This window comes from Polypterus senegalus, chromosome 7 (assembly GCF_016835505.1).
Source record: "Polypterus senegalus isolate Bchr_013 chromosome 7, ASM1683550v1, whole genome shotgun sequence".
Lineage (NCBI taxonomy): Eukaryota > Metazoa > Chordata > Cladistia > Polypteriformes > Polypteridae > Polypterus > Polypterus senegalus.
In genome coordinates this window covers 88,531,857-88,555,553 of record NC_053160.1, presented here as the reverse complement: position 1 = coordinate 88,555,553, position 23,697 = coordinate 88,531,857, and the positions used below count along the sequence as shown (strand labels likewise).

The 23,697-nt window shown below is 41.2% G+C and overlaps 1 pseudogene; it reads right to left on the bottom strand.

The window, feature by feature from the left end:
• Positions 1-299: 299 nt before the first annotated feature.
• Positions 300-1,094, bottom strand: LOC120533130 (annotated as a pseudogene).
• Between the last annotated feature and the right edge of the window lie 22,603 nt (positions 1,095-23,697).

Here is a 23,697-nt window from a genome sequence, read left to right as displayed (position 1 = left end):
TCTGAGATGCCGCAGGCAGTTAAACCTGGATTTTAACTGTCCAAATGTCATTTCAATGCGTGCCCTTGTCTTACAATGGGCATGGTTGAAATGTCTTTCTGCGTGTGTTGCAGGATCTGTATATGGTGTGAGAAGAAACGGTAGACATGGGTATTCTCTGTCACCAAGCAGCACACCAGGAAAAATTCCTATAATGGAAAGTAGACACATTAGACTGTAGTATAATAAACTATAGTATATTTGTGAATTTTAGTTGACTTGCCTTGTCTGAGGCTTTGAGCCAGTGAAGACTCGCGAAAAATTCTGGCATCATGTACTGATCCTGGCCATTTTGCCACAATGTTTGAAATTAGATGTTCAGCAGTGCATACCATCTGAAACATTTTAGGAAATGGTAATGACATACATTGCTAATGTTGGATGACTACACTTTCACCTCTTGTATATAAATGTGAGATATTATCAGTACTTACCTGTACATTAATAATGTGATATGATTTGCGTATGTAATCAGGCTCTGTTGGACCTGCTGGAGCCTTTATCCTCACGTGTGTACAGTCAATGGCTCCAATGACGTTAGGAAAGCCTGACAAATTAAATTCAGTTACTTATCAGGTAATGATTTATGTGCTGTAAATGAGTAGATGTTTAAAGATTAAACACCATTAATTCCAAAGAAAGTTTCCTTAATGGCAACAATTCCTCGGTGGCCAGGAAAGGTAATGAATATATTTAAAAAGGACTTTAATGCAACGCAAACCTTCCTAATTTCACGGCACACTGCTTAAATGTTCAGCATCCCCCACACTGTACAGAAATGAACCACTGGCAAAATAACGCAAAGCGATACACAAAGACTGTGCAACCGTAAGGGCTTTAGAGCGACGTGTGTTTTTAGAAATGTAAGGTTCCAATAACTGACACAAATATGCAATACTGTGTCTACTAAATCTATAGTGCTCGTATAAATAATCATCCGCCAAATGCAACGGATCTATCCTGGGCCGAAGTAATTGTGGAACCTGTTGCCTTAAAGCTCTACGAATGAGCCTCGCTCCTTTATCAACTGGATTATGAATAAATGGGCACGCCATGGTTATTCATGTAAAAGCCTTCAATGCACTCCTTGTCATTTTATACTTTCTAAGTAATTAGAATCGCCTGCATGTAATCTGTAATAATTTTATATTGGAGGGTCGATGTGTGCGAAAGAGGGAGTGAACAGCAGCAGAATAATCCCAGCCCCGCAGAATGTCGTGCTGTGACATCACATGGCTTGCCCAATCATATTCATCAAGCTAAGATAAGCTTCACAACTAACCTGCCACGGAGCAGGCTTGTCCAAGAGCATATGTTGGCATAGTAATTAAGCGGAGCTTCAGGTTAGCCTCGTTCGTGGAACCGAATTTCGAGAAATTAAGCCGGGATTATCGAAATAAACCTGGATTTTGAGGTTAGCTCACTTCGTGGAACAGCCCTCAGTGCTGTTGTTATGATAAAAAACGACTTTGCAGCCAGGATACCAAAATATACGGGTGGCTGCCCCAAAACTTCTTTGAGTATGTCTCAGCTTTGTGACATTGGTGTAGTCGGCAGGATGGAGAAGTCCTGGAAGAGAAGGGGACAGGACCTGCAACACGTCCAGGTGGGATCGTACCGGGGCTGAGTTTTCAGGCTGGGAGGGTGGCCCATGTTTCGGAGTGGCCTGGTACAGGCTCTGCTCCCCGCATGCTCCACTAGGCAATTTAGACAGGCCAGGGAGTGTTCGGGAGGGGCTCACAGACGTGGGCTGCTTCGGAAGAGGGAGGCGAAGAGGGCTGTTTGTGCTCTCTCGGAGGAGAGTGCCTGCTTCCCTGTGAAGCCAGAGCCCCGATTTCCACCTAGGGGTGCCCCAGACTGGCAGGTGAGTAACCTGAAAACTGGAGGTTTGACCCGAGCGCCAACCCCACAGCAAGCCTGGTCCCTATGGGTAAAAGTAGGGCAGTGGCTGCGGCCACAGACACTTAAGCCCTCCCAAGTCATAGAGCAGGTGGCTTGCTACCTGCTTCTGGACACACTACCCGTGGTTTCCCCCAGCCGGTCTGGGGTAGAGAATTTACAAATATGGCAGAGCTCATAGAGCTCGTAGAGAAACAAAGGACGGCCTCGCAATCTGAGGGAGCTGAACCGTCCTCTAGCCAGACTCAACCGGGGTATGTCCCAACACCTAGCCCCCCGTACAACCCAGAGCTTGTGCCGGCGTCCCGGGGTCGCGGGCGCTCAAACCGCTTGGGAATGAGGCGGAATGCAGGTGGAGGGGGAGGAGGGGTTGGTGTGCTCTGATAAACCCGTTGGCGGTTCCACACACAGGCATGGTGGTCGTCAATGGGTACAAAACTTCTGCTCTGTTAGACACCGGCAGCAACACTACCATTGTTGCTCGCCGTTTTGTGCTACCGCGACAGTGGTTAAATTATAAGGTCGGTATAACCTGTGTCCACGGGGAAACCCGCTGGTACAAGGCCGCCACGTGTGTCATCAGTTACGGGGGATCGGTTCGGAAATTAACTGTGGCAATCCTTCCTGATCCTCCACACCCGGTGATACTGGGGCGGAACTGGCCTGAAATTAAATGCGGTGAGACACATACCACTCCCGGGAATACTTTGAGCCTTGTTATAGACGGGCACGAGCCGTCTCAGGTTGCCTCCAAGCCGTGTAATCAGCCGGCAGAGAGAGACGCGGCTTCCCTGAGTGGCGTGGTTACCCTCGGGCCGTCGCGTGCTGGTACGTCATCCACTGAAGCCGAGACGGAACGGGAGGAGGCCACGCCCCTTGAGGTCGACGCTGACCCTCTCTCTGTATTGCGGTTTCAATTTAAAGAAACGCCGGCTTCTTTCAGAAGGGAGCAATGGAATGACGACGACTCCTGAAATTTGCAAAAATGCAGTGGTCCTTGTAAATGGCCAGCGCACTGATCAGTCTATACCACAGGGCCCTTACTTTGTATTAGACAATGACCTTCTTTATCGTGTAGCAATGCATGATGGACAGGAGAGAAAGCTGCTGCTAGTTCCGTGTACCTTCCGGCGGCAGGTCTGCGAGCTAGCACATGCCCACCTCCTAGTTGGCCACTTGGGCACCGAAAAAACTCTGGAGCGGATCAAGCTCTGTTTCTACTGGCCGGGAGTCAATGAGGAGGTTCGTCACTTTTGCACTTCCTGCCCGGAGTGTCAACTGCGACAAATTCCCAGGAGGGACCGTGCTCCTCTTGTCCCTATACCCCTGATTGATGTTCCCTTCCAAAGAATCGGGGTCGATTTGGTTGGACCCCTGGAGCCCTCAGCCCGAGGACACAAGTACATTTTAGTCCTCGTGGATTACGCTACACAATACCCCGAAGCTGTTCCGTTGCGCTCAGCTACATCCAAAGCTATCGCACGGGAATTACTAGGGGTCTTTTCGCGTGTGGGTGTTCCCAAGGAAGTCTTGACAGACCAGGGGACACCTTTCACCTCGGAGACGTTCAAGGAGACTGCCAAGTTGCTGAAAATAAAGCATTTAAAGACCGCGGTGTATCATCCTCAAACCGACGGGTTAGTAGAGAGGTTTAATCAGACTCTCAAACAAATGCTACGTAAGGTGGTCAGCGAGAATGGAAGGAACTGGGATCAGCTCCTCCCCCTCGTCCTTTTTGCTTATCGGGAAGTCCCACAAGCCTCCACGGGTTCTCCCCTTTTGAATTACTGTATGGGCGACAACCTCGGGGCATATTAGACATTCTAAAAGAAGGGTGGGAAGAAGAGGCTCTTCCCTCTACAAACATATTAGAGTATATCGCGCAGTTACGCGATAGATTGGGAAAGATTCGGCCTCTCCTTAAAAGTCACATGGAAGAAGCACAAGCAGCATATGCCCGTTATTACAACCGCGGCACGTCTCTTCGGGAGTTCCACCCGGGAGATCGGGTCATGGTCCTAGTGCCTACCTCCCACTCTAAGCTGCTTGCCCATTGGCAAGGCCCCTACGAAGTTAAGGAGATGAAGGGGCTGGTCGACTATTTGGTGAGTCAACCCAATCGTCGGCCAAAGGAGCGGGTTTATCATGTGAACTTGCTGAAACCGTGGAAGGACAGGGACCCCGATCCCTCCTCCGGCCAGCCCCGCTCACTCTTCGCTCACACACACCGCCTTAACTTCGGTACGGACTTAAGTCCCAGACAACGGCAGGAGCTGGAAACAGTTATCCGATTGAACAGTTCCCCTCTGGGCAATCTACCTAACAATATTAAATTAAATAGTAATAAAAATGAAAAAAATAAAAATAAAAAAGCAGACAATAACTGAGTAATGTTAGCATTTACTATCCTGGGTGGAATTGAAGAGTCGCATAGTGTGGGGGAGGAACGATCTCCTCAGTCTGTCAGTGGAGCAGGACAGTGACAAAAGTCTGTCACTGAAGCTACTCCTCTGCCTGGAGATGAAACTGTTAAGTGGATGCAGTGGATTCTTCATGATTGACAGGAGTTTGCTTACTGCCCGTCACTCTGCCACAGATGTTAAACTGTCCAACTTTACTCCACAATAGAGCCTGCCTTCTTAACAAGTTTGTCCAGGCGTGAGGCGTCTTTCATGTTTATGCTGCCATCCCAGCACACCACCGCGTAGAAGAGGGTACTCGCCACAACTGTCTGGTAGAACATCTGCAGCATCCTACTGCAGATGTTGAAGGATGCCAACCTTCTCAGAAAGTATAGTCTGCTCTGACCTTCCTTATATAGAGCATCAGAATTGGCAGTGCAGTCCAATTTGTCATCCAGCTGCACTCCCAGATATTTATAGGTCTGCACCCTCTGCACACAGTCACCGCTGATGATCACAGGGTCCATGAGGGGCCTGGGCCTCCTAAAATCCACCACCAACTCCTTGGTTTTGCTGGTGTTAAGATGTAAGTGGTTTGAGTAGCACCATTTAACAAAGTCTTTGATTAGCTTCCTGTACTCCTCCTCCTGCCCACTCCTGATGCAGCCCACAATAGCAGTGTCATCAGCGAACTTTTGCACGTGGCAGGACTCCGAGTCATATTGGAAGTCTGATGTATATGGATTGAACAGGACCGGAGAAAGTACAGTCCCCTGCGGCGCCCCTGTATTGCTGAACACAATGTCAGACCTGCAGTTCCCAAGACGCCCATATTGAGGTCTGTCTGTAAGATAGTCCACAATCCATGCCACCAGGTGTGAGTCTACTCCCATCTCAGTCAGCTTGTCTCTAAGGAGCAGAGGTTGGATGGTGTTGAAGGCGCCAGAGAAGTCCAAAAACATAATTCTTATAGCACCACTGCCTCTGTCCAGGTGGGAGAGGAATCGGTGTAGCATATAGATGATGGCATCCTCCGCTCCCACCTACTCCTGGTATGCAAACTGCAGAGGGTCGAGGGCATGGCGGACCTGTGGCCTCAGGTGGTGAAGCAGCAGCCTCTCCATGGTCTTCATCAGATGTGACGTCAGAGCAACAGGCCGGAAGTCATTCAGCTCACTAGGATGTGATACCTTTGGGACAGGAGTGATACAAGATGTTTTCCAAAGCCTTGGGACTCTCCCCTGCTCCAGGCTCAGGTTGAAGATGCGCTGTAGAGGACTCCCCAGTTCCAACGCACAGGCCTTCAGCAGTCGTGGCGTTACACCATCAGTAATAGGGACGCAAACTTACGGCCAACAGTTCGATGTCCCTGCAGCAAGTGGAGATTTTAACATTTACATGTCCTGATTTGCACCACTTTGTATTGATATAGAGAGTGAGTCCTCCACCTTTCTTCTTTCGGCAAGTACTTGCGTCTCTGTCCGCTCTAACTATGCTAAACCCAGGTAGCTCCACGTTAGCATCTGGGATGGTAGTTGTTAGCCACGTTTCAATAAAACACAGCAAGCTGCATTCTCTGTAGGTTCTGACATTTTTCACCAGCACAGCCAGTTCATCGATCAAATAAGATAGTGAGTTCACATTTCCCAGGATCACAGAAGGCACCGACAGTTTATAACACCATTTTCTCTCAAGTTGTCTTGATTTAATCTTATCTTTTATCTTTTATACGCCTCGGCTCGGCTGCCCCGATATCGTCTTCTTACCTCGTCAGGTAAATAAGGAACCACACCAGCATAAGCATTTCTTCTCAGTGCTTTAAGCTGACTACTTGAATAGGCGATTCTCGGAGTGTAAAAATCCATGTCAAGTAGTAAAAATAGTAAAAAGTGTCCAGGGAGCAATTCCACATAAAAGAAAGTGGTAGAAGTGATCAGTGAAATAGAGAAAAATAGAGATAAAAAGGTAAAAAGATAAAGTCATATATGGAGCTGCTGGAAAGGTTGCCACTCGGAAATGATAAATGATTTAAATAATAATAACCAAAATTTCAACATAAAGTGCAGTTTTTCTTCTTAAAAAAATAAGTCAGAAACATAAAAGGTAATTTGACCAACTTAATCTTTAAACTCTGAGTAACCTTAGCCAAAATTATTTTGTACATTAGGCTAAAACAGTGTGATCATTGAACATTTTGTAATAAGATGTAATTAGAATTACTAACAGTCACGGAAGTCCAATGATCCCCAGTAAGAGCCACAAAGTCCGCTTTCTGTAATGCATCTAATTTTACTTGCTTTTTAGTATGCACAAAACCATGCTTTTATCAAGGCTTTGCTCGGGTAGTTTTTTGAAATGAAATTTTCCTTCGATCAGTCGTAGGAACGCACTTCATTCCGACTCTAACATTTTTGTAGCTCTGATGTGTGCATCAATGTGATCGATGTACCAGGAAATCATGCATTGACAAAAGTTCCCCTTTGCTTGGAATTGAAAGTGTGATTAAATGCGTTATTTTTTGTTATGGACTACATGCATCGAAGCTTCTCAGCTGTGCTGTGCTAGTGCTAAGAAAAGGAAAGATTTTAAAAATAACGTAACATGATTCTGCATTAACCGCATATTTTTTCATACGTCCCAAACCAAGGAGATGCGAGGTTAAAATGAATCGGGAAGCGCGCATACATACTCAGTGCATCCCCTCTTGGGAATCGAACCTCAGATGTCAGCACTACAATTGTGCCATGGCGTGTGGCTTGTCTTTTTGAGAGTATGTAGATCAGGGTATATATATATATTCGCAGCGGAGAAGTAGTGTGTTGAAGAAGTTATGAAAAACAAAAGGGAACGTTTTAAAAATAACGTAACATGATTGTCAATATACAGTAATTGTTTTGTGACTGTTATTGAGTGTTGCTGTCATCAAGGATTTGATTATCATTATTTGTTTTAATCAGGTTTGCATTTGGAGGATGTGTTGTGTTCAAGTTACATTCCGTGTTTGTCAATCGTTGTAAAGATAACAGGTTTCATTCATCGATTCGTTTCTTACTGCATCAATAAACAGCTCGTCTTCTTCTTTATCTGAGACCCGACACACTGCATGCACGGTTTTTTTTTTTACACTGTCTTCCTTTAGCGGGACATTCACTTTTTCCACCATGCGCTTTGTTTCCGCAGTAGCTGCACTTATGAATATGCTTGTATGTATCAGATGCTTCATATTTTTTTGCTGCCTTCTCAATTGTGTAATTCGGTTTTTGTTCAGCACTCTTTGGAACTGTTGCTTTTTGTCTGTGCACTGCGTCAGTTCACGTGAGCCGCTTGGTGTTCTTGCATGGAAGGTTCCCAGCTGTGCTGGTGCCATCTCGTGTGATGCCCACGGCTGTATGTAATGTCAGCTAAGACCCGGCACTTAAAAGTTTCTCTCGCAGTTTCGCTGAGTTTGTGCCAAACACCACCCTGACCATCTCATCTTCCTCTGCATAAGCACAGTCCTTCACCCGTGAATATTTAGCGGCAGTGTTTCTATTGGATTGCCGCTGACGGACGGCCTTATATGGGCAGGCACTAAATTACAAACACCAGCGGCAGCCTGTCTATGAACTTAAGTTAAACTTTAAGCTTACACCGTGCTTTGTTTCTGAAGTAGCAGCACTCATGAATATGGTTGTATATGTCAGTCGCTCGCTTCTTATTGTTTCGCTGCCTTCTCAATTATATAATACATGTTTTCTTGAGCGCTTTTTTGAGCTCTTCCTGGTTTTCTACATACTGCATTGATAGTCAGTTCACGTGATTACGTGGGAGGCGTGATGACATCACACGAAACTCCGCCCCCCACGGCCATCCAGCTCAACTCCATTACAGTATATGGAGAAAAATAGCTTCCAGTTATGACCATTACGCATAGAATTTCGAAATGAAACCTGCCCAACTTTTGTAAGTAAGCTGTAAGGAATGAGCCTGCCAAATTTCAGCCTTCTACCTACACGGGAACTTGGAGAATTAGTGATGAGTCAGTGAGTCAGTCAGTCAGTGAGGGCTTTGCCTTTTATTAGTATAGATTAAGTGTTCAGTGTTCTGTCCACCTTGTCCATGCCTGGTTCCTAAAGCTGGCATTTTTATTCCATCCCACTGTATGCAGAATCTGAAAAAAGGTCAAAGAATGTCAGACGAAAGGAATATAAAAAATTTAGATAAAAAAATAATATTAACACTTAAAGTATTGGTTGGATAATTTAATCCTCCATGTTCAGTGACACTTTTCCCAGTTTACTAATTTTCGAAATAAAATTGTAAAACTCCTTATTATTTGCTGAACAAGCATCTTCTGAAATACTCTTCTTTTTTCACTTGTATGGTTGGTTGATATTACATCCAGTGATATATTTACCACTACTTGCTGAACAAAACACCATTTTTCTTCTCATTATCTAAGACCAATCTATTTGTTTGTCTTTTTGTCACCAATCACACAAAAGTACCTGAGCTGATTTTCAAGAAATTTTGCATGGACGTTGCGATTGGTTCAACTTAAACTACAAACTATGTGGCTTAGCAAGGATGGGGATTGTAGTAAGAGTGGCAACCCAAAATCCAGTGCCGATGTGACAAGTACATTTCTCATCAGGCAGCAGGTGTGCTCTAAAGCTGATGGGAGGACACATTTATCAGCATACGCAATGTTTATTACTTGCCGAAGAGAAATCTCTTCTCAGGTACTGTGTTTTCTTTTCAAGTGATTTGTATAACAATGCTGAATTACAACTTATGCCTAACACAATGTCTTTTTGTCTCATCATGGGCTGTGTTTAGCCATGTTGAATTTCCAAAAGACTATTTTCCCTGTTTATTTTCACCTAGACCTTTTTCTGAGAAAAAACATTGAATCAGAAGAGGGGTACAATGTTCTCAAACTCTTAAGGAGAATTTTTCTTTTCTGTCCAAACCACCACCCAAAATCTAGTAAAACTCTAAAATACCCTTTTTAGTGAATTTTACACTTGAGAAACGAAGCATACTATCAACTTCACAAAAGAAAATTGCAAAAGGAAAACTGGCTGTTTTGTTCACCACTACCTATAATTTTGTGATGTTATATTTAAACAACTTTCTAAAGGAGATTATTGCCACCGGGCAAAGACAGGGATTCCCTGATGCGTGTTGATCAAGAGCGCTGATAAGAATTTTATTGTACTGTGTACACATGACAATAACTCTGAAATGAACTGTTGACACTCCTTTTTTGTCAAAATGAAACCTTTACTTTTTTGAAAAAGCCAGTATTGTATACGAGCATATCACTATGTGTGACAGAGATAAGTCACAATGAAACAAAAGATTTTTTTCCCCCTGCCGAGTTGGATGCCGTTAGTAACTTTTACTGTTTTTTGATTTCCAGACATATATTCAAGTCCAGTTTATGATGCGATAGTTTTAATTTTAGCCTTTGATGCCAATACTGCATTGTGGTTTGCATGAATTTTAAATCATTGTGAAATAAATCAACTTTGAATCATCTTTTTAACATTATTGAATGCCACCAATGGTCCTGTTTCTTCTAATAAAACACAGTTGTTTGTGAACCCCAATCCCCCTAGCCCCCTCTACTGTAGGTGCTTACTAAAGACCATAGATTCATTTATTCATCCAGTTTAGTGTGGGATTAAGCATGTATTTGTGAAAATATAGTGAACCAGGAAATATAAAGTAGTGTTCATGAATTCAATCCAGCAAGGAATTACCTCAAAGATGAATTTCAAATACACACAAAAAGAGCAACTTCTTTACCTTTGAGCAGAGAAATTAAGACTTCCCACAGAGGTACTTTATATAATGAATGTGACAATTTTGTTTCAGCCAGCTATGACAAGCGTTCTGCATTTAAAAAACACATAATATATGCTTTCATACCATAACCTGTCATACATGTATACCTGGTCCACTCAGTGGTTATATCCACTATATTCTCTATAAAACTTTTTCAAGAATTGAACTTTTTGCCAAGACTATATATCTCTAATGTGATAGCTCTGTATTTAGTGAGTGGTATAATCTATTCTTGCATTTTGTCTTGAGAGTTGTTGCAGCAATCTGCACTTGCACTTGGTGAGGAATGATGTGCAAGAACAAAATAGTTTGTACTATCGTATTGTATTTTTAGAGGCGGCAATGATAGATTTGGCCATCTAGCTCTAGCTCTGTGAAAAGGATTACTTGTGTTCTGTTTTGTGTGTTATATTTACCCGATTTGTTGACACCCATTGCCTGCCCAACCAACCTGGATGGGGGTTTCTCTCTGAATTGCTTTTACCAAAGCAATTGCTTTTCTTGTTTTATTAGGATGTCAAGGCTGGAGGGCTGTTACAATCTGTGCCTGTTAAAGCCCATTGAGGCATTCCTTGTGTGACTTTGGTCTAAGTATAAATAAAATGTTGTTGTTGTTATATACACAGATGTGTAAGTGGTGGCCCTGCCTCCCAAGGTTCCACTCATAAAACACAAGGTATATAACTAAAAACCCTGAAACACAAAGTAAATACGCATAATAGATAAACGTGTAATAATTATTAGTCAAAATAATATTCAAAGCATAATAGACTTAAACACAATAATATAATGTACAAAATAATATTTAACAAACAAAACATATTTAATCATAAAGAAAATGTACTTGAGTAAGAGATAAAATCCTGGAAAAGCCATAAGAAAGAGCAGAAAATAGCTAGAGACATTAGATATTCACAGCCAATACAATAACTGACAATCTATAAATTAAGTAGTAGACTACACCTGTACTCAGTTCATGGTTAGCCATAGCTCACTATGTGGCATTCTGGTATGCCTTGTGTTAAACTTGTTAATCTTTAGATGGTACTACATAGCTGTAGTGTTGTAATGGTATGCTAATTTAGTTTTATAGGGTCAGAAGACAATTTCAAGCGAACTGCTTTCGAAACACTTGCAGTTTCTGATGCTTTCTGCTGGGACCTCATTTATGTTTCGTTTGTCTCATACCATTTTCTGATTACTTAGAGAGCTAAATTTTATTGAAGATTTTTTTTAATCAAGTGAACCAAGTAAGCCAATTGCTCTTTATACCTCTAATCTAATGCAATAACTTGTGAACTTTTTCTGGTGTGGTAATTAATCAAGCCTTGACACAACAAAAAGGTTTATGGCAGCCTCTTGTATAATTGAAAGTTGGCTGCAGATGCAAAAAGTTTGATGGTCTTCATGGACAAGAGTCCAAAACAGAACTGAAAAGGTTAGGAAAGATGGCGGATATATAGAGGAAAAACAGGACGAGGAGTGATCTTGGGACCGGAACTGGAGATGAGGTCATCGGGCTGTGACTTCTTGGGATGTGGAAATTACATCATTAGGAGGAGGGCTCTTCTGCTGGTCTGGAAGTGACGTCTTGTAGGTCAGAACCGGAAGTGATGTCTTCTGGGGCAAAGCCTGAAGTGATGTCATGGGACCCAGGCAGAATTTCCCGCTTTAGATAAGAGAAAGGATTAGTGCACTCTGTCACACCCTGGTCTGACTGGGAATTGCCTTCTTTTTTCCTTTAACTGCCTCCCATGTGCATGTGTGTGACACTGGAAAGTGCCCCATCTCTACTTTTGGAGTTGGATGGGTTTTATGGTTGGCCACAGGTGATAAAATAAATGAAAACATAATTGCATAGGAATTTTTTGAATCATAATAACCTTGTTTGTTAGCTGATGCCAACACAACATGGCAGCGGCATGCGCACATGCAGTGGCTCATCACTCCTTGAAACGATGTTCGTTAATTAGCTTTTTGTTAATTTTGTTAGTTTATTTTCTACCACATGTCATATATTCACAGGTGAACATCAAATACAGCTGAAAGCTGTGTTTTTGACAAAGAGCACCTGGATTACAACATCCCAGCAAAGCTAGTCAGATCGCCAGCATCTCAGTAGACTACAATTCCAGATGGAAGGTGACAGAGGCAGCATAGAATGAGGAAACAAAAGCGTGGCTACTGGCTAAGTCTCTTCATTACCAGTCACGTGGAAATGAAGCGTTAGTACGTACACTGTTTTAACACAGTGTGCTTCATTAAAGTGATACAAGCTTCAAAGATTCACTATCAAACATCACATCACTATTTTTTGTACGAAATATAATAAGCATGGCTTTTTTTGGCCTGGGTGGACTGCAAAGATGCCAGGTTTATCTTATTTCTAGGCCACCCTGGAGCCTTGAGGCCTACTGTGGTAGAAATGTAACATCTTATTAATGAAAGAAATATCATCTAACAGGAAAAATCAGTTATCAAACAGGAGAAAACCTATTCATGGTATCTTTTAATTTCTCCTCAGCAAAATGCCTTAGAGGGAGCATTCTTCAAAAGAAGTCTGTTACAGTATGGTTAGAATGATCAGAGAACAAAAGAAAAGAGGTTCATTTTATAAACTATTGAATTTACATACAGTGTCAATCAATGCATACATTTACTCTGGTTGGTTCATTGGTTTACACCCAAATGACTTATATAAAATAAAAGTCTATTATATATATTCGGGTTATTTTTTATACATTGAGTTGAGCCACCACCCTTGAAATTTCTGTGCATAGAACAACTGTCCATTCTGGTTGTTTTACAGGACATCTGTTGATTTCTTAATCATCTCTTAGTCAACTGTCAGTACATTTTGTTGTTCACTTCACCTTTATCTGGTTTCCTGACATGCCTGCAAATGTTTCTGACATTTATTAACCCTTTATGCTATTTATTTAAGATGAAAGCTATGTTACCTTAAAATAATTCTTCCACACTAGTTCTGGAGGTGAATTCTCTCTGAGTTTTATGTCCCCTGCAAAGCATAATAGGAAGTTACACAACCTTCTTAAATATTGTTATTTACTGCCATTGCTAATGCATACATATGTACTGGAGAAAGAGTAAGAATACTATCTGCTTTTGACAGATTGCATAATTTCATACTGCCTGAATGGAAACACTTTGAGAGGTCTGAGTAAATGAATTCATGAAAGTGGCATATGATAAGTCTAATATTACATAAGATCCTAATGTATTATAACTCTCAACTGTCTATCCATCCATCCATTATCCAACCCGCTACATCCTAACTACAGAGTCACGGGGGTCTGCTGGAGCCAATCCCAGCCAACACAGGGTGCAAGGCAGGAAACAAATCCCGGGCAGGGTGCCAGCCCACCGCAGGGCGCACACACACACACCAAGCACACACACTAGGAACAATTTAGAATGTATGTCTTTGGACTGTGGAAGGAAACTGGAGTACCTGGAGGAAACCCAAGGAAATAAACCCGGGTCTCCTAACTGCGAGGCAGCAGCGCTACCCACTGCGCCACCGTGCCACCCCTCAACTGTCTAGTACTGTAGAAAGTGAATTTTTTGGATGTAGAAGTCACAAATAACCATTTATTAGGACACTATAGAAAGGTTTCTGTCAAAGAGAATTCATGAGAAATACCATTGTGAAGATTTCTAGATACTCCATCAAGCTGCTGAGGTTCTTATAGCTTGAGGCTAGATGTCACAATCAGTTTATATTGTAAGCAGTACAGAAGCACACAATCACCTCTGTGTTAGTAGTCCTTTCAGTCAGTCTTGTCTACATACTACTGTACATGTGGATAGTTAGCAATGAACAATGACAAAAGTAACAATATCAGATAATATTTTATTTTTAATATTAAAGTAAACAAATGTTACAAAAACACAACAAAAATAATAGATATAAATATGGTGACACTATAATGAGTACTAAACAGCTTTAGTTCCAAAAACAAGCTGTTTATTAAAAAAAAGCCATCTATTATCCAAAATAAACACTTTAGAGGACTAGACAGCATATAAGGCTTTATCTGATTAAACAAAAAGAAATCCTTAGCTGCCACCCTTCCTCTAGCTATTTTGGTTTTGTGCTCTGTCGATTTTCACCAAACCACCCTTAAAATCACCTCCTAAAAATTTCCTTTCTCTCTTTTTTGGTCTGGCAGCACTATTGGTACTCCTCTACCAGGTTTAGCCCTTGCAGAAACTCCCCTTTAGACTCTAAATTCAAAAGTCATCTATTTAAGGGGAAACCTTATAGTTCATGCAGGGTCTGCTTATGGGCAATCCCTCAATCTATTTTCAGGTGAGGTACACCCTCTGAAATTTCTGGGACTGCTTTGCCAAAAGTCTCTCTTCTTGCATCCCAGACGCAAAATTCTGTTATGCTGTATATCCCTTTTTCTGTGACACCACCTGCACGCCTTAACAATTTGCAGGGACCCCATTGTACTAAATAGGAGATTGGTGTGTCTGCCTGGCATTTTCGATAAACTCCACTAGACTCCTGCCCATCCCCAACAACCTTTCAGTTAATCTACTGTATCCAATTGGTTTCGAAACACTCCATAAACATAAGGGTTACACAACCATCTAGCAGCTGCCAACCCACATTATAGATTCCCCAGACCGTGGCTACTAACCTACATTACCACTGCAGAGGGACCTCCTCATAAACTTCAGATCATGGCTTGTCAATGACTTGTCAATACTACCTCCAACCAACAGCAGAAAAATATTAAATGAAAAGCACAGACAGCGATGTTACGTGCAAGTGTAAAACTAACCTGCATCTTTGTGTACAATCTATTTCAGCAGTGGCCAAATTATACATTTAAAATCAGCACTTCACTTTATTCAATAAAATTAACTCCAGTTATGATTCTCAAACTGTCATCTTGAATTTTATTTATAAGTCTTAAAAATTACTGTGACAAATATAAAATGACTGCACTGTGAATAAAATGAATGTACTAACTCTAAAATCAAAGTTTCTCACCATCATGTAATTAACTCTTCTCAGTCAATTACATTTTTATATTAACATTGATGATCCTTAACTTGAAACCTTCAGATTTTACAATGAGGATTTGAATGTGCTTAAATAATACTGAAATACATTTTTAACATTAACTAATATGTACACTGTTGAACCAAAGCCAAATTTCAGCATTTTCCAACATTTCTGAATTTGTTTTTAATGCTTATTATTTATACTATTCATTTTTTAAAGAATATTTGCAATGGGACTACAACATACAAAATTGTTTTCTAAACCTTTAATCTGTCTAATTCTTGCCACATGTACAATAAAAACATCTTTATTAGTAAGAAAAGAAGACACACACACTCAGAATGAGGGTGCCATCTACTGTGGCATCTGGTCCATCCCTGAACTTGAACAAAAGTTCCAAGTTATTAAACATGTAGTGCTCTTTATTGAAGAATCACAAGGTGTGATACAGAAATTGGAGTTACCTTTTGTGATGGATGACACACATGGGTGAGCATCCCAGCTGGAATGGAGCATGATTCCTTAATTAAATGGGAGGCCAGCCCTATGCTACCACAAGAAACAGAGTGAAGATTGTCCTATGTCACCCAGACGACAGGCAAAATATGCCAATGCAAGAGTGGGTACAGTGGCATCCTGGCTGGGTTGGACCTGGAAACAATATTCATCTGAGAAGACAGTATAATGGAAGGACGGGGGAGGCAACCCACCAGGACTACAGGTTTCCCTGACACAATAGCAGGCAGCTTCCCTGGGCAATTGTACCTGTGTAGATACCCAAAAGGTACACTGGATATTGTAGTTCTCTAAAACAACCTTGTCAGGTTCAGTAGGGGCCGCCAGAGGGTGCTACATGGATTTCCAATCCCTACTTTATGAGACTTCCTTAAGACCTGGAAGTTCTTCCATCAGGCTGTGTCCTAGCACCAGAAGTACTCCTGGGTCCAGGATAAAGGAAGCCACTTGACCTCATTCAGACAAGTTGGAGTTAGGTGGAAGTGGTTAAACTTTGCCTGGGAGGTGTAGAGGAGTAGAAAAGAAAAAATACACGTGAAGAGATTTGTGTTTATTGCACTACTGGAACCTTTTTTGGAAGGCAGTTGTGAAAAGAAACCATCTTTTTAAATGGGACTTGCATTTGTGTGGTTGTGTCTGGGGTTTGGGGCTGTCTGGCACTCCCTTGTGGTTCACACTGTGTTAATATACACACCAGAAAAGAAACACAATTCTAAAACCCTTATGTGAGACATCTTCACTGTCAAATATTAACAAACCTCTCCAACCTAAGATTCATTTAGCAAGAGAGGACAACAATGTATTATTAACATCCTCTGATAAAAGAACTGTCCAACAAAGTGTTTTAAAGTCTTTGGTGAGTTTTCCTTACAATGAGGATCTGTAATCAAGTCTACTGGGTCAGTCAGAATGATTTACATAGTCCTTATATCTGGTCATAAAACTGTTTTCACCATTCAAAGCATGTTGTATTGTGTTAACATCAGTTTAACTTCTCATTCCTTTCTGTTCTATTGTGTCTTGAAGTTGCCCATGAGCAGTGTGACTTTAAAATTCTTGCAGTGTCCATTTCTGCTGATGAAAGATCCTACAGGAACATCTCTATTACCATGCTTAATGTGAAACCTGTCTAAATTTTATGCACAGAACTAGGTAGACCACATTAGACAATCTGCAGGAAAATGATTACTTCATGCACTGTTCTTGTTGATAGTGTAGTATAACTACCCAATCTGTGGTGTAAATGTAAGCACACAACTAGACTTAATGGACCTCAGTTAGGGAGAATCCTTTAAACATCCACGTATAGTTTATCCATGAAATGGGTACACATTATATAGTAAAGAAATGCAAAACCAAAATGGGTGCACATTATTTGGAAAAGATAAGTAACACCAAAATGAGTGGAGTGTAGTCATTTATAATAATGATGTAGTCTGATACAAGGCCATTTAAGCTTTACAGGTTAGTAGCAGAATTTTCTACTCAATCCTGTAAAACACATTAATCCAGTGATGACAAATCAGGATGGATGTTATGTGCTTGCTTTTGTGGGTCTGTGTAAGGCTAATTGCAGCAGAGTTCTGAACCAACTGGAGCTGTGATAGCAGATTAGAAGGGGGACCTACCAGTAGGGAGTTACAGTAGTTTAGGTAGGATGTAACCATATACAAGTATATCAGCATTAGAAAAGGATGGGAATTAGCAAACATGGGATTTGTTATGGAGGCAGAAGAGAGGAAGTTTGCTAATGTGATTTATGTGAGTAGAATGTGAAAGAGAGGAATGCCAAATGACACCAAGATTCCTTGCAGAAGAAGAAGGTATAATGATATTAAGAAGACGGTACAATGATATTATTACTAAGTGATTGGAAAGGAGGTCAGTTTTTTCAGCTGAGCTTTAATGACAATTACGACTTTGGCCTTACCCAGTAAGGACTAATCATAACCCACTTAAACTTTACAATTATCGCAGAATTTCCTTTCCTCCTGCTTGTTGTTGTGTGACCTTTGCACCTTAAGCCACAGAATCTGGAGTCACTAAGAATTTTACAGATTCTTAGAATCATCTGACTGCATTGTCTTCAGGCAGGATGTACTTTGTACGTAAAATATGAAAATGTTGAAACAAATAAGGGAGAGAGACATACACAGAAAACACAATTTTCATTTGTAAAACCATACAAGTGAAATTGACATTACTTACTTTGTCACTTGACTTTGTGCACTGATGAATCACATTCATAAATCCATGCAGCAAGGTGCAGACGCAGGTCATTATGGTCATGTAATACTAAATAAAACATATTTTACAGCAAGTGTAGTAATGCCACAATTTTTGTTTCATCTTCTTTGGATTATCTCCTAACACTCCTATTTAACCTCCTTAGCATTTTTTTTGGCATGAAAAATTATATTTTTATTAAATCTTAAAAGTATAACACTGATACACATAATAATACTAATAATGAATACAAATGATAATATGAAATGAACAATAATAACAGCAATAACAATACTACTAATGATGCCAAAACAGTATATAATCTCAAAACGAGTTCTTTGTGTGGAAAATCTTAAAGCATGGTGAAAGACACAATCTACCATCACCGTTGGGACAATAATAGCATGCTTCTTTTCAGATTTTCTTTCCAGATTTATCAGTTTATAAACAGCACATTACACAGGTATGAGTTGGATTTTGTTTTTTTTTTCTGTTGAAGGTATATAATCAATAAAATGTGTATCAATAAGACGCTCTGAATTGATCCATAATGTGCTGGGTTGACCGCATCTTTTTAGCAATAGTGTGGACGGAGGATATGTGGCAATGATTTGTTCTATAAGCTGGCATGTAAAGTTTGCATGAGATACAGTTTCGCCAGCTTTTTTGTTTGTATAAACCGAATGTATTCAAAATGCACTGTTCTACCAAATGACAAAATATCTTTCTGTAGCATTTCTTTTGTTACCTCCACATAATGGGATAGAAAATCAATTCTTGATCTGCACCATCTACACCGTACATCGTGCTATTGTAGTCGAAAACAGCACAAGGCCTCATAACCTGCTTGTTGCCTTTTGCCTGTACAGTTACTGTAGTTGTATTATGTACAGTGCTAAGAAGACATACATTTTTCATGTCTTTCCATTTCAGCTCAAGCACTTCATCCTTTTGCTAAGCTACTAGCGCATCTCGCCGTAATTTAGCTCTGCTAAAGTCTTTAGGCATGCCATGACAGTTGGGACGCACTGTTCCATATGGGTCAATCTTTCTTTGGAGCAAGATGTCAAACAACTCTGATGAAGTATACAAATTTTCCATGGTTACACAGTAACCTTGATCCAGCAGAGTATCTATCAAAGTCAGTACCAATGGCATAGCAACACTGTACTGATATTCACAAAGCTTGTAAAACTTTATGCCAAATCTTGCTGTTTTTGATGCGATGTACTTAATTCATGACAGTCTGCCCTTATAAGCCTTATACACCAAGAGATCTAGTGAAAACCTGAACTTAGACTTTTAGAGCCCAAGTGATTCTTGGTTCGAATGCTTACGCAAGACGGACCTGTACAGTTGCCCGAGTGACATTCAGGACTAACTCTTTTAGCACAGTTTTCACAGCCCGAAAAACGCTCAGGTCTAATGCTTAAGGAGGTTAAATCCCCTGCAAGGTTGTTTGACCTTCTGAAAAGAAACTTTCAGAATATGGTGAAAAGTCTTTCACCTCTTTCTGGAGCAGTTGCTAACTGCGCAGATAGCTGGTCCCAGCCCACCCCAACCAGCCAAACTACACTGACCACTAAATGTTGCAGGTCTCTTCTAGTCCATTAGTGCTTTGCCTGCCGGCTACTAGTCTGTCCTATGTTCTTGAAAGAGAAGGACAATAGTAGGAAATGCAAGGAACTTCTGATAACTCAGAGTGTGTTCTTTTCTCATTTCTATGGAATACTGGAAATGGCACAACAGACCCATGCCCCTAAGGGGTAAACCAAATACCAAATAAACCAAATAAAGTCATCTAGGCTTAGTGGACCAGCTCTTTTCACAGGTAACTGTGAATCTGAAAAATGAAAGACCCAAAGAGGCCGGAGCAGTTGTTCACTTCTTGCTGTAGGGGGCAGAAAAATTCTCCTCTAAGGTGTTTGATTAAGGGGAGGGTCCTTGTTCCTGAAAACTTTGTCAAATAGTAGACTGGTGTTTCCCAAAAGCTGCGGTGGGTTGGCACCCTGCCCAGGATTGGTTCCTGCCTTGTGCCCTGTGTTGGCTGGGATTGGCTCCGGCAGACCCCCGTGACCCTGTATTCGGATTCAGCGGGTTAGAAAATGGATGGATGGATGGATGGATGTTTCCCAAAAGGAAAGAGGTATTATTTACTTACTCTGCTAACTTGGTAAGTAAACATAGACTTTGGGAACTGCAAGTCAAAAGACTTTATAATTGCCTTTTTATTTTGTTTAAATTTAGCTTTTACTATTAATAGCATTTCTACTTGCTTGGAAATGGTGTATGGGTTGATGCATATATTATAATACATAATACATGCTGTTGAGTCATTAAAATTTTAAGAGTAATTGAGAGACCAAATGCAGAAAATAGCATGTGGTGTAAAAGCTCTGAGATAGACTGTAACTAGTGTAAAAATAGGGCTATGTTATGAAGGTGTTAGGGTCAAATATGCAAGGATTTGCTTTGCTCATCGGTCCCTACCATAAACATAAATTAGACAGCAAAAACAGTAAAACAGCATGTTTTAAAAAGAGAAAGAAAGGAAAAGCCTTGAACAAACATACAGCTATACAGTATAGTTGAAAAAAAAAATTGAAATTCATGTTGTCACGCATGTGTGCCTGGGGATCACTTTCCAGGCTCTGTGAGGAGTACCACAATAGAACGAGAGAGGGAGCAAATGTTAACTGTTTCTCTCTTTTCACCCGCAGCTCCAAGAAGCTGCTGAGAAAGTCCAACTAACCTGATTGCAGCAGACAGAGCTCTATAAAACCCAACGGTCCCTAGTGGAGGTTGTCTGTTTTTGGACCCAAAACCCAGACTATTTCCAAGCATCCCTAAGGGGAATCTTTTTCTTTTGAGTCTGCAAATAGGGTGTTATTTTCTGTTGTTGATGCCATTGAGCATGTTTTTGTTTTTTTGTGCCAATGAAATGGGAACACTCAATTGTGCACATGACCAGATGCTAAAACACTTCTCAGAAGTAATGGTCAAATAAGGCAGACAATGACAATTTTAAAAAGATTATAAGCACTGACAGTCTTGTCATTGTCTCAGACCTGCTTTTATAGTGGAGAAAAATGAAAACCATGACCAAATGGCCATGTGACATCAAATGTGGGCCAAATGGCCTTGCCCTGTAACATCATTACATGGCTGTCTTAGAGCCAAAAAACTTTAGAGGAAAAATGATCAGGAGATGGATGGATAGTAATCAAAGTTTAGAGACTTTGGGTCAATATCTGGGAAAACAAAATAATTGTGCACCTAAACCAATTTGTAAAATGTTTAAAGTTAAAAGTAACATGCAAGAATTTTTTTTGCAAAATAATGTAAAGAGCACAAATCCAGACTCTTGGTCAGATAAAGACACTGATCTTCATATCGCTGTAATGATTAAATCATCTGTTAATGCGGTAGCACAGGCTTAGCAACCACAAACAGTACACAAAAAGTAGCACCATTAAAGAAAAAAAAATTTTTACTTAAAAATTACCCCAAATGATAAGATTAATTACAGAAATTAATTTGACATATTCTACAACCCTTAGAAAAAGAAAACAACATCTGTCACATAATTTTTAAAAGAACTTTTAAATGTTCATCTTCATAAATGAATAGAAGGAAATCTTTTGTTCTACATTCACTCTTCAAATACAAGTATTTCCAATATCTGAATTAATGCGCAATGCCTATAATAAAGAAATTAGTAACCCGGCTACAGGGGATGCACAAACCAGTGTGTTTCTTCGTGCTGGTCCCAAGCCTGGATAAATGGGGAGGGTTACGTCAGGAAGGGCATCCACGAGTACTGTTAGCTAACAGGGTGCTGGCAGAAATTGGGCTACTGTTGGCCGAAGAAGAAGAAGAAGAAGAAGGGAGGTGACATGTCCGGAGGCAGGAGGAGAGGAGGATAGGAAAGCAAGTGGAACTGAGGGTAGGAACTTTGAATGTTGGCAGTATGACTGGTAAGGGGAGAGAGTTAGCAGATATGATGGAGAGAACAAAGGTTGATGTATTGTGTGTGCTAGAGACTAAATGGAGGGGGAGTAAGGCCAGGTAGATTGGAGGTGGATTCAAATTGTTCTATCATGATGTGGATGGAAGGAGAAATGGAGAAATGGGATAGGAGTTATTCTGAAGGAACAGTATGTCAAGAATGTTTTGGAGGTGAAAAGTGTGTCAGGCAGAGTAATGATTATGAAGCTGGAAATTGGAGGTGTGATGATGAATTTTGTTAGTGCATATGCACTGCAGGTTGGGTGTGCAATGGGTGAGAAAGAAGATTTTTGGAGTGAGTTGGATGAAGTGATGAATAGTGTACCCAAGGGACAGAAAGTGGTGATTGGAGTGGATTTCAATGGGCATGTTGGTGAAAGGAACAGTGGAGACAAGGAGGTGATGGGTAGGTATGGTGTCAAGGAGAGGAATGAAGAAGGTCAGAGGATAGTGGATTTTGCCAAAAGGATGGACATAGCTGTGGTGAATACGTATTTTAAGAAGAGGGAGGAACATTGGGTTACGTACAAGAGTGGAGGAAGATGCACACAGGTAGATTACATCCTATGCAGAAGAGTTGATCTGAAGGAGACTGAAGACTGCAAAGTGGTGGCAGGGGAAAGTGTAGTTAAGCAGCATAGGATGGTGGTCTGTAGGATGATGTTGGAGATCAAGAAGAGGAGGAGAGTGAGGGCAGATCCAAGGATCAAATGGTGGAATTTGAAAAAGGAAGACTGCAAGGTTGACTTTAGGGAGGAGGTGAGACAGGCACTGGATGGCAGTGAAGAGTTACCAGACAGCTGGGAAACTACAGCAGATGTAGTAAGGGTGACAACAAGAAGGATGCTTGGCGTGACATCTCGAAAGAGGAAGGTGGAAAAGGAAACCTGGTGGTGGAATGAGGAAATACAGGAGAGTATACAGAGGAAGAGGATGGCAAAGAAGAAGTGGGATAGTCAGAGGGATGCAGAAAGTAGAAAAGAGTACAAGGAGATAAGGGAGATAAGAGAGAGGTGGCGAAGGCTAAAGAAAAAGTGTATGATGAGTTGTATGAGAGGTTGGACACTAAAGAGGGAGGAAAGGACCTTTACCGATTGGCTAGACAGAGGGACCGAGCTGGGAAAGATGTGCAGCAGGTTAGGGTGATAAAGGATAAAGATGGAAATGTATTCACAAGCAAGGAGAGTGTGTTGAGCAGATGGAAAGAGTACTTTGAAAGGCTGATGAATGAACAGAATGAGAGAGAGAAGAGGTTGGATGATATGGAGATAGTGAATCAGGAAGTGCAACGGATTAACAAGGAGGAAGTAAGGACAAGGATGAAAAATGGAAAGGCCGTTGGTCCAGATGACATACCTATGGAAGCATGGAGAGATGGCAGTGGAGTTTTTAACCAGATTGTTTAATGGAATCTTTGAAAGTGAGAGGATACCTGAGGAGTGGAGAAGAGGTTTACTGGTGCCGATATTTAAGAATAAGTGGGATGTGCAGGACTGCAGTAACTACAGGAGAATAAAACTGATGAGCCACAGCATGAAGTTATGGGAAAGTGTAGTGGAAGCTAGGTTAAGAAGTGAGGTGATGATTAGTGAGCAGCAGAATGGTTTAATGCCAAGAAAGAGCACCACAGATGCAATGTTTGCTCTGAAGATGTTGGTGGAGAAGTTTAGAGAAGGCCAGAAGGAGTTACATTGCATCTTTGTGGACCTGGAGAAAGCATTTGACAGGGTGCCT